This window comes from Saccopteryx leptura, chromosome 2, assembly GCF_036850995.1.
Source record: "Saccopteryx leptura isolate mSacLep1 chromosome 2, mSacLep1_pri_phased_curated, whole genome shotgun sequence".
Classification (NCBI taxonomy): Eukaryota; Metazoa; Chordata; class Mammalia; order Chiroptera; family Emballonuridae; genus Saccopteryx; species Saccopteryx leptura.
Genome location: NC_089504.1, coordinates 198,550,634 through 198,565,650, shown reverse-complemented (window position 1 = coordinate 198,565,650; position 15,017 = coordinate 198,550,634). Strand labels below are relative to the sequence as shown.

The following is a 15,017-nucleotide window of genomic DNA, read 5'->3' as shown; positions in this document are numbered from 1 at the left end:
GTGGAAGAGCATTGGCCTGGTGTGTGGATGTCCTAGGTTTGATTCCCAGTCAGGCCACACAGGAGAAGCACCCATCTGAATCTCCACTCCCTTCGCCTCTTGTCTCCCTCTCTCTCTCTCTCTCTCTATCCCCCTCCTGCAGCCATGGCTCAACTGGAGTGAGTTGGCCCCAGGTGCTGAGGATGGCTACATGGCCTCTGCCTCCGGTGCTAAAAAATAGCTCCAGTTGCAACAGAGCAAGGACCCCAGATAGGCAGAGCATCGTCCCCTAGTACGCTTGCTGGATCCCAGTCAGGGCACATGCAGGAGTCTGTCTCTGCCTCCCCTCATCTCACTAAATAAAAAATAAATAAAAGAACAAAAATAAGTATCATTCACAGCAGTCTTGCCATTACTACGAATAAATTTTTTTCACTGATGCATTTTTATTACTTAAAGTCTACTTCTTAAAAGTAAGATGTGGTGGCTTATAAAAATAATTAAGTAAAATAACACCTAATAGGCAAAAGAAGCACATACAGGGGTTCCTCTGTATGTCCTGTTAGGACAGTCTTGATATATGATATTTTGAGGTTATGACACTCACTCCCATAAAAACTAAAAAAAAATTGAGACTTACTTTGGCTTCCCCTTTAGCATTGTAATTACAGACTATGTGGGCAAACTAGTTTGGTTGCAAGTGGCAGAAGAATATTCAGTAACACATTATATGAGTGAAGGAGTTGGCCTCCATTTGTGTTAGGCTAGGGTGTGTTTCAACTTACACCAAAATTCAGGTTCTGTCACTGTCACAGGAACGGAACTGTGTTGTAACCTGAGGACCCCTGTATATGATCTGAAGGATGAAGATGAAAGGCAATCACATTCTAAATCTGGATAAATGATAGCTATTACAAGTCAGCACAGAATGTAACTATGAGTTTCCTAGCAGGCCAGGAAAGCAGAAACCACGCTGATCGCTCCATGCCTGGCTTATTCCTTCCAGCTCTAGTTCTGTATGTGCACCTGTCCATGTCTTCCTATTTTGAACACAATTATGTGGTCTTGAAGCACTTGGTTCATTTCTTCCCATGCCCATTGAGCGTGGAGAGGGAGGACAAGGAGAGGCTGACACAGCTGTAGAACTGGAGCAAGACTGCGCCTGCCTGTGCAGCACCTCAGGCCTGACGAGAACCACTGGGAGAATGGCTTAAGGGCATGGAGTGTGAACTGGACATGAGTGTGAACCAAAGCCTGCTAGATCTGCACCAGCTGGCTACTGAGAAGAAGCACACCCACCAGTGCAACTTCCTGAATAGTCACTACCAGCATGAGCAGGTGACATTCATCAAAGAGTTGGGAAACCATACCACCAACATATGCATATGGGAGGCTGAAACCAGCCTTGAAGAGTAGCTCTTTGATAAGTCTCCCCTGGGCAATAGTGACAAGAACTGAGCCTAGACTGCCTTCCCCACAGCCATGGGCCACTTCCCCTGGTCACCATGCTAAGCATGCATATTGCAATATTGCCCTTGCAAACGTTCACTTAAGGTTTTCTTCTTCAAGTTTGCCATTTCTTCCAATAAAGTCATTGGCTTATAAGTTAAAAAAAATTATACTGCATACCTCTGTTGTATTATCATAAAATTAATATTTTAACAATTTTAATTCCTTGCTTACCTCTCATTTTTAGATGGTTCTATCCATATAAGCATATACCAGAGTAAAATAATGCCCTGCAAAGGCAATAGAACTATGTCTGCAGAACACATCCAGTTCACCTCTCCCCTGTCCATCCCAACACATAATAAGTCTCCCTTATATAATCTCTGATCCTATCCCTATCTGGGTTTCACAACTCCCTCTCAGTCCAGCATCCCTTATTTAAACATGAGCGTGGTAGAGTTGTGGTCCTGGCTTAATTCCCAACTCTGTTCCCTATGAGGAATTTAGAGATGCCTGAGACCATCTGCTCAACCCATCAGAAGTTTGCAAAGGAGGAATAATAAAGTTCCTGGATAAAGAAAGGATTAGACACAACACCCTTATTAATAGTAATTCAGCCTTGGGCAGCAACCAATGTACATAGGGGGTTTGAGCCTCCTGTAGAGAGAGTGAGATGTCACACCATGAACTTGGGAAATGGTTTAAAACTTTAAACTGAGTTACTGGGTAGAAAAACCAAGCCAATATTGTCTCCCTATGAATGTAGATCAAACATTTCTGTGAAGATGGAAAATAATAACCAAATTGGAAAATTTCCTTTAAGAACAAAAGAAACAAGATACATTCTAAAATCAACACAAAATATTTGTATCAGGAGTGAAAGACTTTTGCAAAAGAAAGCAAGTGGTTCAGAAACTTCACTGCCAAAAGGTGAAAAAAACAGTATGGCTTTTTTTCTCACTAAGGCTTTATGCAAGCAATATGCTGATAAAAACTGTCTTCACATCCAGAAAGAAATTTCACCCTTAACCCCTAATGTACAGAAGATTAGAAACACCATAAATACTTCAGTAGCAGCTAAATAGAAGCCTTGCAAACAAACAAACAAAAAAAACCATCACAGGTGAAAATATATATGAAGAGTGGTTTGGTGTGGTCTGACACAAGAACAACTACAACATACTTTGATAACTGTAAACCGAGGAAATATATCTGTTTTCCTGACTGAGAATGGAAAGAAAGAGGAAACAAGTCAGTATAGTCTACTTTTAACCAATATTCCTAATCAACCAAAGGACAAGGTCATTATGGGACTACTACAAAATATTGAGGATGTTTCATACACCCAGGATGAAAATAAATGTGTTTTAAACAAAAATCATGTGACATCTGAGCAGAAAATGGCTATAGAGAATGTATGGAAACCAGCTGACATTTAGTATTCTGGAGAAAAGAGAACGTGGTAGAAGTTTATTAGATGAAGAAAAAAGCTCAGTGGAGGCAAGAGCTTCAAGAACAGGTTGATTTAAAAAAGAAAAAGAAGCTCTTAAAAAATGGAATAATCCTTGGAACAAAATCTGAAAGTGATAAAATAATATGGAAAAAACTTCAACTTCTTGACTAGTCCAAGACTTCTGCAGGTGTTTCCAGCATTCTGCCACAGTCTCCCAGGCAGGTAACTGTGGTCTGTGTTGATGTGCAATCACTATTTAGAACTAGTCAGATTTTAGAGGGTGAGGAACATGACAGATGGGCAATTCTTTTTGATTCATTAAAGAGCTCTGCTGGTTCTCAGTCTCCACTGTCCTCTCAGCTAGGACATAAACAACCAGAGTACTTGTGTCTCCCCAGATACTCAGGAGCTGGCTGAAAACCAGGTTGAACCTTCAGAAGAGGAGTATATAGCAAAGCCTGTTAGAGGTATGGCAATGACAAACAGTCAAAAAACAAACTTTCCTGTTCCATGCCTGCTCTCTTGAACCCAGCTCAGATTGAGGAACAAGACAGGCGGTGACAAAAAACATTTAGAACATCAGAAAGTCATCCCTGCTCGGGTAGAAAAGAAGCATAGGAAGAGACAGCTGCAAGAAGAACAATAAAAGAACAAGAAGAGGAGCTTTACTTAGCACAGGAATGAGAAGAGATGCAGAAATACTATGAAGAAGATATTCTTAAGCAAAAACCAAAAGAAGAAATTATAACTCTGAAGACAAGTGAACTATTCGAGAAGGTGCAGAGTATGCAGAAGCCAGCACAGAGACTGAAACAAGAACAGAGAATTGGAGAACTGCCTCAAAAGAGACATGACGCTTCTAGGTTGATTAAAAATCTTGGTGTTGATACAGTACAAGTGTAATTAAATGAATCTACTAACGACATTTCAAATTTTAAGACATGACTTGAATGAAGTCAGTGGTAAAATGAATACATGCATCAATTCTACAAACTCCACTGGGAAGGATATTGGTTTGGAATCAATATCCTGAGAGAGAAAGGGGGAGAAGAAGAGAGAGACAGGATCATGGATCTATTCCTGTATGTGCCCTGTCCGGGAATTGAACAGACAACCTCTGTGCTTCAGGATGATGCTCTAACCAATGAAACTATCCAGCAACGGCTTCTTGTTTCTTGATTTTTCTTTTTTTTTTTTTTTTTTTTTTCTGAAGTTGGAAACAGGGAGGCAGTCATACAGACTCCCGCATGCGCCCGACCTGGATCCACCCAGAATGCCCACCAGGGGGAGATGCTCTGCCCACTGGGGCATTGCTCTGCCACAATCAGAGCCATTCTAGCACCTGAGGCAGAGGCCACAGAGCCATCCTCAGCGCCCAGGCCAACTTTGCTCCAATAGAGCCTTGGCTGTGGGAGGGGAAGAGAGAGACAGAGAGGAAGGAGAGGGGGAGGGGTGGAGAAGCAGATGGGTGCTTCTCCTGTGTGCCCTGGCCAGGAATCGAACCCGGGACTCCTGCACACCAGGCTGACGCTCTACCACTGAGCCAACCTGCTAGGGCCTTGATTTTTCTTGATGTAGGCATTTATTGTGATAAACTTTCCTCTTAAAACTGCATCCCAAAAGTTTTGGTATGTTGTATTTCCATTTTAATTTGTCTCAGAATATATTTTAAATTCTTGATTTCTTCTTTGACCCATTGATTGTTGAATAGCATGCTGTTTAATATCCACATATTTGTAAATATTCCAGTTTTCTTGTAATAAATTTCTGGTTTCATATAAAAAAAAAAGACAGTAGTAAGGAGGAGGAAAATACGAACAGAACATCGTGTTTATTACTAAGACTTTTCCTCAAGTCCCACTCCCTCCCCTGTTCTGCTCATCCCTGGTCAGACTCAAGATTGAGCCCTGGGAGGTAGGAGGTATCAATAGCATATAAAGTTATTAGTAGAAATTAAAATAATTGATTTTTTTCTTTTCATCTGTAACACATGAGGGTACACATATCTGTGACACAGGGAACATGCCGCTCAAGCCTTCTTGCTGCTTTTGGGATGGGTGATACACAACTGCTCAGCCAGGGGCTGAAGGAGTGAGTGGTGGTTCTATTTTAGTGGGGAGGTAGTAGTAAGGGAAAAAACTAGTAGAGCAATACAAACATGGCTGGCACATAGTAACTGATTCGACTCATCTGTGAGTTCCGGTAGAACACCTTTTGTAACTCCCTGAAATACTCTGCAGGACAGTCGGGGTTTACAACTCCACATTAAAGGGTAGTTCCCAGGCAGGTCACAGTAATATTTGTTCTCTGGCATGTGCACCTAGGCTAGGGATAAAGGGTTCCTGTTGACATGACTCTATATAAATTCCTTGTCTGGGATCCATGGGATAGATCAGCGAGGCCAATTCCAAACCTGTTTCTACTTCATGGATTAGTTTGTAGCTTCTTGTTTGGGCTCACTTGTGCCACCCAATCACCTCTCAGACTGCTCCCTGGGACAGAGCTGCACCCCAGTTTGGCTGGCGCCTTCCAACTAAGCAGCACTTAGCCCCGTCTGTGCATTTTCTTGTGCTCTTCCCACACCTGAGTCTTCATTTGGCTACTGACATCAAGTCTATGCATCTGAATATCAGCGTAAGTGTGACTAATCATTCCCTCCTACTTGCATTCCCAGTATCGGTATTAGTCATGTACTTCATGGGTTGCTTTAAGAGTTGGCTGTGTATCCATAGTCAGCTGAACATTTTAACTCAATCATTAAGGAACACAGAAGTTAAAGGCCATCTCATTCAATTAATCAATACGAGTTTATCTAACATTATGTGTCCAGCAATGTTCTGGATACTCATACAGAAGAAAAGACACTATTCACTAACCAAGTTTGTGAGGGCAGCACTTTAAGAACAATACGGAACAGTAAGTAGCTGAATGAGAAAGACCATTTAGGACAGAAAGAGTCAGAAATGGTTTCAAAAAACAATGAAATTTGAACTGGTCTTGTGGGATGGACAAGAGATTTAACAGACAAGAAGGAGAACAGAAAAGAGTCTTCTCTTTTTTTATCTTGTGTAATTATTTTTAATTAATTTTAATGGGGTGACATTGATAAATCAGGGTACATATGTTCAGAGAAAACATCTCTAGATTATTCTGACATTTGATTATGCTGCATTCCCATCACCCAAAGTCCAATTATCCTCTGTTACCTTCTAACTGGTTTTCTTTGTGCTCCTCCCTTCCCTCAACCCTCTCCCTCTCCCCCCCACCCTGTAACCCCCACACTCTTGTCCATGTCTCTGAGTCTCATTTTTATGTCCCACCTATGTATGGAATCATATAGTTCTTAGTTTTTTCTGATTTACTTATTTCACTCAGTATAATGTTATCAAAGTCCATCCATGTTGTTGTAAATTATCTGATGTCATCATTTCTTATGGCTGAGTAGTATTCCATAGTATATATGTACCAAAGTTTTTATTCACCTCGTCCACTGATGGACACATGGGCTGTTTCCACATCTTCGCTATTGTGAACAATGCTGCCATAAACATGAGGGTGCTTTTCTCCTTCTGGAACAGTTCTATGGTGTTCTTGGGGTATATTCCTAAAAGTAGTATAGCTGGGAAAAAGGCAATTCTATTTTTAATTTCTTGAGGAATCTCCATACTGTTTTCCACAGTGGCTGCACCAGTCTGCATTCCCACCAGCAGTTCAGGAGGGTTCCCTTTCATCCATATCCTCGCCAGCCCTTATTCTGTGTTGTTTTGTTGATGAGCGCCATTCTGACTGGTGTGAGGTGATATCTCATTGCAGTTTTAATTTGCATTTCTCTAATGATTAGTGATGTTGAGCATTTTTTCATATGTCTATTGGACATCTCTATGTCCTCTTTGAAGAATTATCTATTTATTTCTTTTGCCCATTTGTGATTGGATTTTTTCTCTTCCTGGTGTTGAGTTTTACAAGTTCTTTATAAATTTTGGTTATTAACCCCTTATCAGACATATTGTCAAATATATTCTCCCATTGAATAGTTTGTCTTTTTATTCTGTTCTAATTGTCTTTAGCTGTGCAGAAGCTTTTTAGTTTCATATAGTCCCATAGGTTTATTCTGTCTTTTATTTCACTTGCCTGTGGAGATAAATCGGCAAATATACTGTTGCAAGAGATGTCAGAGAGCTTACTGTCTATGTTTTCTCTTAAGATGTTTATAGTTTTACCGCTTACATTTAAAATATTTTATCCATTTTGAGTTTATTTTGGTGAATGGTGTAAGTTGGTGGTCTAGTTTCATTTTTTTGCAGGTTGCTGTTCAATTTTCCCAACGCCGTTTGTTGAAGAGGCTATCTTTACTCCAATGTATGCTCTTACCTCTTTTGTCAAATATCAGTAGTCCATAAAAGTGTGGGTTTATTTATGGGTTCTCAGTTCTGTTCCATTGATCTATATACCTGTTCTTATGCCAGTACCAGACTGTTTTGAGTGCAATGCCTTATGGTATAAACTTGATATCCGGAAGTGTGATAACTCCCACTTTATTCTTCCTTTCCAAGATTGCTGAGGCTATTCGTGTTCTCTTTTGCTTCCATATAAATTTTTGGAATATGTGTTCTATATCTATGAAGTAAGTCATTGGTATTTTAATTGGTATTGCATTGAATTTATAAATTGCTTTGAGTAATATAGACATTTTAATGATATTTATTCTTCCTAAACTTAGCACGGTATATGCTTCCACTTGTTACTATCTTCCATGATTTCTTTTATCAATGTTTTATAATTTTCCGAGTACAAGTCTTTAATCTCCCTGGTTAAATTAATTTCTAGGTACTTTATTTTTTTGGTTGCAGTGGTAAAAGGGATTGCTTCCTTAATTTCTCTTTCTGACAGTTCATTGTTAGTGTATAAAAATGCCTCTGATTTCTGAGTATTAATTTTATATCCTGCCACCTTGCTGAATTCATTTATCAGGTCTAGTAGTTTCTTGACTGAGACTTTAGGGTTTTCTATATATAATATCATATCATCTGCAAATAATGATAGTTTTACTTCTTTTCCAATTTGGATGCCTTTTATTTCTTTTTCTTGTCTGATTGCTGTGGCTAGGGCTTCCAGAACTATGTTGAATAAGAGTGTTGAAAAGGGGCACCCCTGCCTTGTTCCTGATCTTAAGGGAATTGCTTTTAATTTTTGCCCATTGAGTATGATATTGGCTGTGGGTTTGTAATAGATGTCCTTTATCATGTTGAGGTATGTTCCCTGTATTCTCACTTTGCTGAGAGTTTTGATCATGAATGGGTGCTAGATTTTATCAAATGCTTTTTCTGCATCTGTTGAAATTATCATGTGGTAATTTTTTTTATGTGATGAATCACATTGATTGATTTGCAAATATTGTACCAGCCTTGCCTCCCAAGAATAAATCCCACTTGATCATGGTGTATGATTTTTTTCATATATTGCTGGGTCCGGTTTCCTAATATTTTGTTGAGGATTTTAGCATCTAAATTCATCAAGGACATTGGCTTTTAATTTTCTTTTTTTGTGTTGTCTTTGCCTGGTTTTGGAATCAGAATTATACTTGCCTCATAATAGGAGCTTGGAAGTCTTCTTTCCTCTTGAATTTTTTGAAATAGCTTGAGAAGGATAGGAGTTAGTTCTTCTTTGAGTATTTGGTAGAATTCACTTGTGAAGCCATCAGGCCCAGGACTTTTCTTTTTGGGAGTTCTTTGCTAGCTATTTCAATCTCATTTGTTGTAATTGGCCTATTTTGGTTTTCTGATTCTTCCAGATTAATTTTTGGAAGATTATATGTTTCAAGGAATTGGTCCCTTTCATCTAGTTTTTTGGCATACATTTCTTCATAGTATTTTCTTACAATATTTTGTATTTTTATTGTGTCAGTTGTTATTTCTCCACTCTCTATCTATTAAATTGAGTTGATCTAGTATGTCCTTTAAGTGTGCTGTTTATTTGTTAATTTTCTTTCTTGAGGATCTATCTAGTGATGTCAGTGGGGTATTGAAATCCCCTACTAGTATAGTATTGCTGTTGATCTCTACCTTTAAATCCATCAAAGTCTGCTTTATATATTTAGGTGCTCCTATATTAGGTGTGTAGATATTTATAACGATTATATCTTCGTGTTGGATTGCTCCCTTTATCATTATGTAGCGTCCTTCTTTATCTCTTACTATATTTTTTGTTTTAAAGTCCATTTTGTCTGATATAAGTATTGCTACCCCAGCTTTTTTTTTTCATTTTCATTTGCGTGAAATATTTTTTTCCATCCTTTTATCTTCAGTTTATATGCATCTTTTGTTTTAAGGTGTGTCTCTTGTAGACAGCATATGTATGGGTCCTGTTTTCTTATCCATGCAGCTACCCTATGTCTTTTGATTGCATCATTTAATCCATTTACATTTAAGGTTATTATTGATATGTAATTGTTTTTTGCCATTTTATTCTTTAAAACTGTATTCCTCTTTTGCTATATTCTTTTTCTCCTTTGATCTGTTTACAACAGGTCCCTTAGCATATCTTGCAGCCTTGGTTTGGTTGTCGTGAATTCCTTGAGAGTTTTTTTGGGGAAAGCTTTTTATTTCTCCTTCAATTTTAAATGATAGCCTTGCTAGATAAAGTAGTCTTGGTTGTAGGCTCTTGTTCTGTATCACTTTGAATATTTCTTGCCATTTCTTTCTGGCATCAAGTGTTTCTGTTGAGAAGTCGGATGTCATCCTTATGGGGGCTCCTTTGTAGGTGATAGTCTTTTTTTCTCTAGCAGCTTTTAATATTTTCTCTTATCACTTATCTTTGGTATTTTAATTATGATGTCTTGGTGTAGATTTCTTTGGGTTTCTTTTTAATGGAGTTCACTGTGCTTCTTGAACTTGTGAGATATTTTCCTGCCTTAATTGAGCGAAGTTTTCTGATATATGTTTGAACAAAGTCTCTACCCTTTGTTCTTTCTCTTCTTCTTCAGGAATCCTTATAATGTGGATGTTATTTCTCTTCATGTTGTCACAGAGCTCTCTTAACGTTTCCTTAGACTTTTTGAGTCTCTTTTTATTTTTTCTGATCTGCTTCTGTGCCTTTATTTATCTTGTCCTTTAACTTGTTGATTCAATTCTCAGCTTCATCCATCCTGCTTTTAATTCCTTCCATTGTGTTCTTCATTTCTGATATTGTATTTGTCATTTCTGACTGATTTTTTTTTTTATTATTTCAATGTCCTTTTTTATATTGCTTTCTCTTTATTTAAGTGTTTGTAATGACCATCTATTGTTGTTCTAATATCTTTGAGCATCCAAACAATTTTTATTTTAAATTGCATCTGGTAATTTGGTTATATCTGACTCATTCAGGTCCTTTTCTGGGGATTTTTCTTGATTTATTTGTGTTGCATTTCTCTGCCTTCTCTTTTTGCTTGTGTTAAAGAAGGTTTTGGCCACTGGAGTCCACTGGGTGTGCCTCTTTGTTCTCTATGTGTGGTCTGTCTGCAGGCCTGCCAACCCCTCTGCTGTTGCTGCCTAGTGCGTTTGGGTATGGGCGTTGCCAGTGCCTGCCCACTGGGGTGCTTGCTGTGATTTCTGCCTCTCCTTCATGGGAGTGGCTGTGATCACGTGCTCGGGTGTACAAGCCTTGTGGACTTGGCCTTTGCCCTGCCCCCGCAGGTGGTGTTATGCTCGGCCCTGAGGGCAGGGGTGAGCACCTTTGCTCAGCTGCGGGTCTCCACCTGATTCTGGGTTTTTGCCCTGCCCTTGCAGGAGGAGCCTGCTCATGGGATGGCTGCAAGCCTTCTCTCCACAGGCCAGGTGGGACTGCATGCCCATGCTCAGTAGCGGGACTCTGCCTGTTCTGGGCCTTTGGCTCCACCCCCACGGGAGGAGCTGGCTCCCAAGTCAGGCCACAAGCCTTGGTTCCATGGGCGGGGCAAGGCTGTGCTCCTGCACCCTTGCTCAAGGGCCAGTTTCCACCTCTTCCGGGGTTCCCACCCTTCCCCCGCAGGCTGGATCACAGACGGCCCATAGCTGGGCTTGACTACTTTTGCATGTCCCCTCCTCCCCAGCTGGGCAAGACTGAGCTCACACCTGGGCCTCAGTGGTGGCCAGCTGGTTTCCGCCCTTGCCGACAGAACCACGTTTCCATATCCCACTGCCGCCCACCCTCTTTGAGCCGCCAGCTGTGTGGATGGGGGCACTGCAGCTCAGACCCTACTCTCACTACTGTAGTCCCAAAAGATCCTCCTTCTAAGAGACTCTGCTCTGAGTTCCATGGGAGAGCTTGTTTGGCTGGTGTCCTGCTTCCCTCTGCTGGTATTGCTGTTTCCAGGGGAAATATTCACTTCAGATTTGGGGAGTGACTCATCCCAGAGGGTAGGGTGGCTGTCTCTCAAACTGTTTCTCCATATGCTTCCTAGATTACAGTCTCTTCTGGCTACTCCCATCCTCTCCTCTCTCCTTGTCCCCCAGAGCTCCAGGTGAGTGGTTGTGAGAGAGGTTTTTGTGCAGTCCCTTTAAGAAGAATACTGGGTCTGAGAAATCAGTCTCTTTCTCACTAACAGTATATTGTCTTGTTTCCAGCTAAATACTGCCCATACGCTTCTTGTAGGCTCTGGGGTTGCAGGCTGGAGCTTTGTTCCTGGGGCTCAGGACCCTCCTCTCTCTGCTAAACTCACTTCCCACCACACAAGTCTCTCCAGCTGCCATTCGCTCCAGGGAGCTAGGCAGCTCTCTCAGCATTTCTGCCTTTTCTACCAGTACCAGTGTGGCTTCTTCAGTGTTCCTTGGTTGAAGAGTCCTCTTAGTTTAGTCCAAAGTTGGTTTTTTCAGATGATGGCTCTTAAAATTAGTTTGTAATCCACTTTGGTTCTGGGAGGTGGAAGTTGGTACGTCCGCCTATTCTATCACCATCTTTTCTTCTAGAGTCTTCTCTTTTACTCCAGGGTGCATCCTGCACACCCTCACCCCAGCACACTGTCATTTTTGCCATTCCCCAAACAGCATGTACTCCCCACTTTCCTTTGTTCCCATTCTTCCCACTGCTGCCTTTCTATGTGATCAAACCTTAGGAATCTCCAAAATCTAGTTCAAAAGTTTCTTGGTACTCCATTGCTTCTCAACTAAAATGCAAATATGCTTCTCTAAATTCACAGATATATATTCATTCTTCAACTACAGCACTTATCAGTACTATCACCTCATTATTGCTCATAACAAGCATCACTGTCTTTTCTAATCAATTGTGGATTCATTGAACATATTCGGTATCATTGTTTGAGCACCTTGCACACAGTCTGGCATTCAGTAGAGGTGTGGTGAGTGTTGATTACATGCCAAAATAACTGATTAAATGTCTAGGTACCAAGGGATGAAAAAATATGGCTATTGTGGGATATTATTGGTAGTCCATCTGGATAAAACATGTGTTCATTATATTAAAGATTACCCCAAAACTCAGTAGCTTACAAAAAAAAAAAAACATGTACTAACTCACCAGTTCTGTGCATCAGGAATTTAGGAATGGCTCAACTGGGTCCTCTGACTCAGGGTGTCTTACAAAGCTGCAACTGAACAGAGGGTGAGGGCTGCAGTCATCTCCAAATGTGCTGGAGAAGAACCTGCTTCCAGTCTCCCAGACATAGCTGCTGGCAAGGCTCAGTGTACAGTGGCTACTAGCCAGAGATATAAGTTCCTCCTCAAGCAGACCCCTTATTAAGGGTACTCATAAATGGTGTCTTGCTTCTCCTGAATGAGAAAATGAAAGAGAGGACCCAAGAAAAAAGTCCCAGTTACTTTTATAATCTCAGAAGGGCCATTCTTTTACTCTATCATATGCTATTCCTTAGAAACCAGTCAATAAATGCAAGTCCACACTCAAGGGGAAGGGATGACACAGGGTCTTAAACTAAAGGAGACAGAGATTAGTAGATTAGTAGAGGCTATCTGCCACAAAGGACTCTAGTCAGGAATAAAGGTGCTTCTTTATTGAGGGATGGGTGTGGGCCAGATCATGGAAGACCTTATATGCTTAAGAATCTAAATGATCATGGAAGTCTGACATAATTACATGATAAATTCACACATTAAAAATAATCTTAGCCTGACCTGTGGTGGCGCAGTGGGATAAAGCGTCGATCTGGAACACTGAGGTCGCTGGTTCGAAACCTTGGGCTTGCCTGGTCAAGGCACATATGGGAGTTGATGCTTCCTGCTCCTCCCTCCTTCTCTCTCTCTCTCTCTCCTCTCTCTAAAAAAAATCAATAAATAAAATAATGTGAATGGTTGAGATGTATCATTGGATTGGGTAATGGTGATAATAAAGGCAGGAAAGCCAGTTAAAAGGCAGTTATTTGAAGGGTTGAAGTCTTCTTTGGTAATTCATTTTTTTCAACAAGTATTTATTTTTACTCTTATTTTTCAAGGTCCTTTTGCGTGTCAAAAAATAACTACCTCACAATGTGAAAATTATTTTAAAGTATATATACATAAGGTATTCTTTTCAATGGTTATATCTTGAATGTATTAAAAGATATTTGGAAAAAGCTTTTGGTCATCAAAGGTAAAGACTGAGAAACTGGTACAAATTGAAGGAGACTAAGGAGACATGATGACTAAATGCAACACAGCAAATTGGATTTGATCCTAAACAGATAAAGATGTCAGTGGAAATATTGGTGAAGCCAAATAAAATATGGAGTTTTGTGCCAGTGTTAAGTTCTCAGTATTTATATATATAAACAAATCTCTATTATCTTTCAACTGTCCTCTAAATCTAAATGTATTTCTTTTTTTTTTTTAATTTTTATTGTTTGTACTTTTCTAAAGTTGGAAACAGGGAGGCAGTCAGACAGACTCCCGCATGCACCCGACTGGGATCCACCCGACATGCCCACCCGGGGGCAATGCTCTGCCCACCTGGGGCTTCACTCTGCTGCAACCAGAGCCATTCCAGTGCCTGAGGCAGAGGCCACAGAGCCATCCTTAGTGCCCAGGCCAACCCTGCTCCAATGGAGCCCTGTCTGCGGGAGGGGAAGAGAGAAACAGAGAAGAAGGAGAGGGGGAGGGGTGGAGAAGCAGATGGGTGCTTCTCCTGTGTGCCCTGTCCAGGAATCGAACCCAGGACTTCTGCACACCAGGCCGACGCTCTATCACTGAGCCAACCAGCCAGGGCTAAATGTATTTCAAAATAAAGTATTTAAAAAAGAAAAGCAGAACAGCAGGAAAATAATACATAGCATTTAGATACATCACTGACAATTCCAGAATAAACTTGGATGTGACTGCTGTTATAAATCACTGGTCTCCTAATATTGCTGATAGTGAAAATGCTACCAGACTCCCAGCTGGGGACCTTCAGTGAGGAGACAGAGCTCACCATATTCTTGGGGGGGGGGGGTGGTATCAACAATTAAAAAAAAGACAGGTTAAGGCCCTTTGGGAAAAATATAAAATTCTGTATTAATCTGATAGAACTTTTAAGGTTTTTGTTCAAGAATTTGTAGTTCATATAGAAAAGGAAATCAGGGCCCAATTACATGATGAACTAAGTGTAACAGTAGCATATAAGACAGTTTGTATTTCTCCCCAGAAATGTGTAAGCAGGTAAAAATACAGCTCTTTTGATATTGAGAAATGTCTCTTTACAAACCTTTGGCTTTTGTTTTCATGGGAATGGTTTCATCTATATGTGCAAAAATAACTCCTCCAATGGGGATTTTAACTGAATTTTCTAAAAAAGGTAATTCCTTATTTCCCAGTTTAGCAGGGTGAATTTGGCAAATAGAGTTTGCTCAGTATATTTGTTTTTTAATTTATTTGTTTTAGCTATTGAATGGTTTACAAAGAATAAGGCAAGATCTTGAGTGAATAAGACACAGAGAGGAGAGATTTTAGATTAATTTATCTGCTTTTAATTTCAGATTTGCAAGAAAATTCTAAAGGTAGCTAGGCTGCGATCCCTAGACTTTAAAGCATGACAGCTTTCAGTGGTGCTGCTGTTTCTAGCCCCTTTCCACCATTACCCATCGCTCCACCTGAGGATAACTTGAGCACCATTTATATTGAGACAAATGTTTAATTGATAAAACAGAAACTTTAAGAGGCAATGTGTTCATATTTATAGAAAGTCATTTATT

General features: G+C 40.2%; 1 pseudogene; it reads left to right on the top strand.

The window, feature by feature from the left end:
- The first annotated feature begins 2,213 nt into the window (after nucleotides 1-2,213).
- Nucleotides 2,214-15,017, top strand: part of LOC136393950 (coiled-coil domain-containing protein 66-like) — a 38,617-nt pseudogene continuing 25,813 nt past the window's right edge.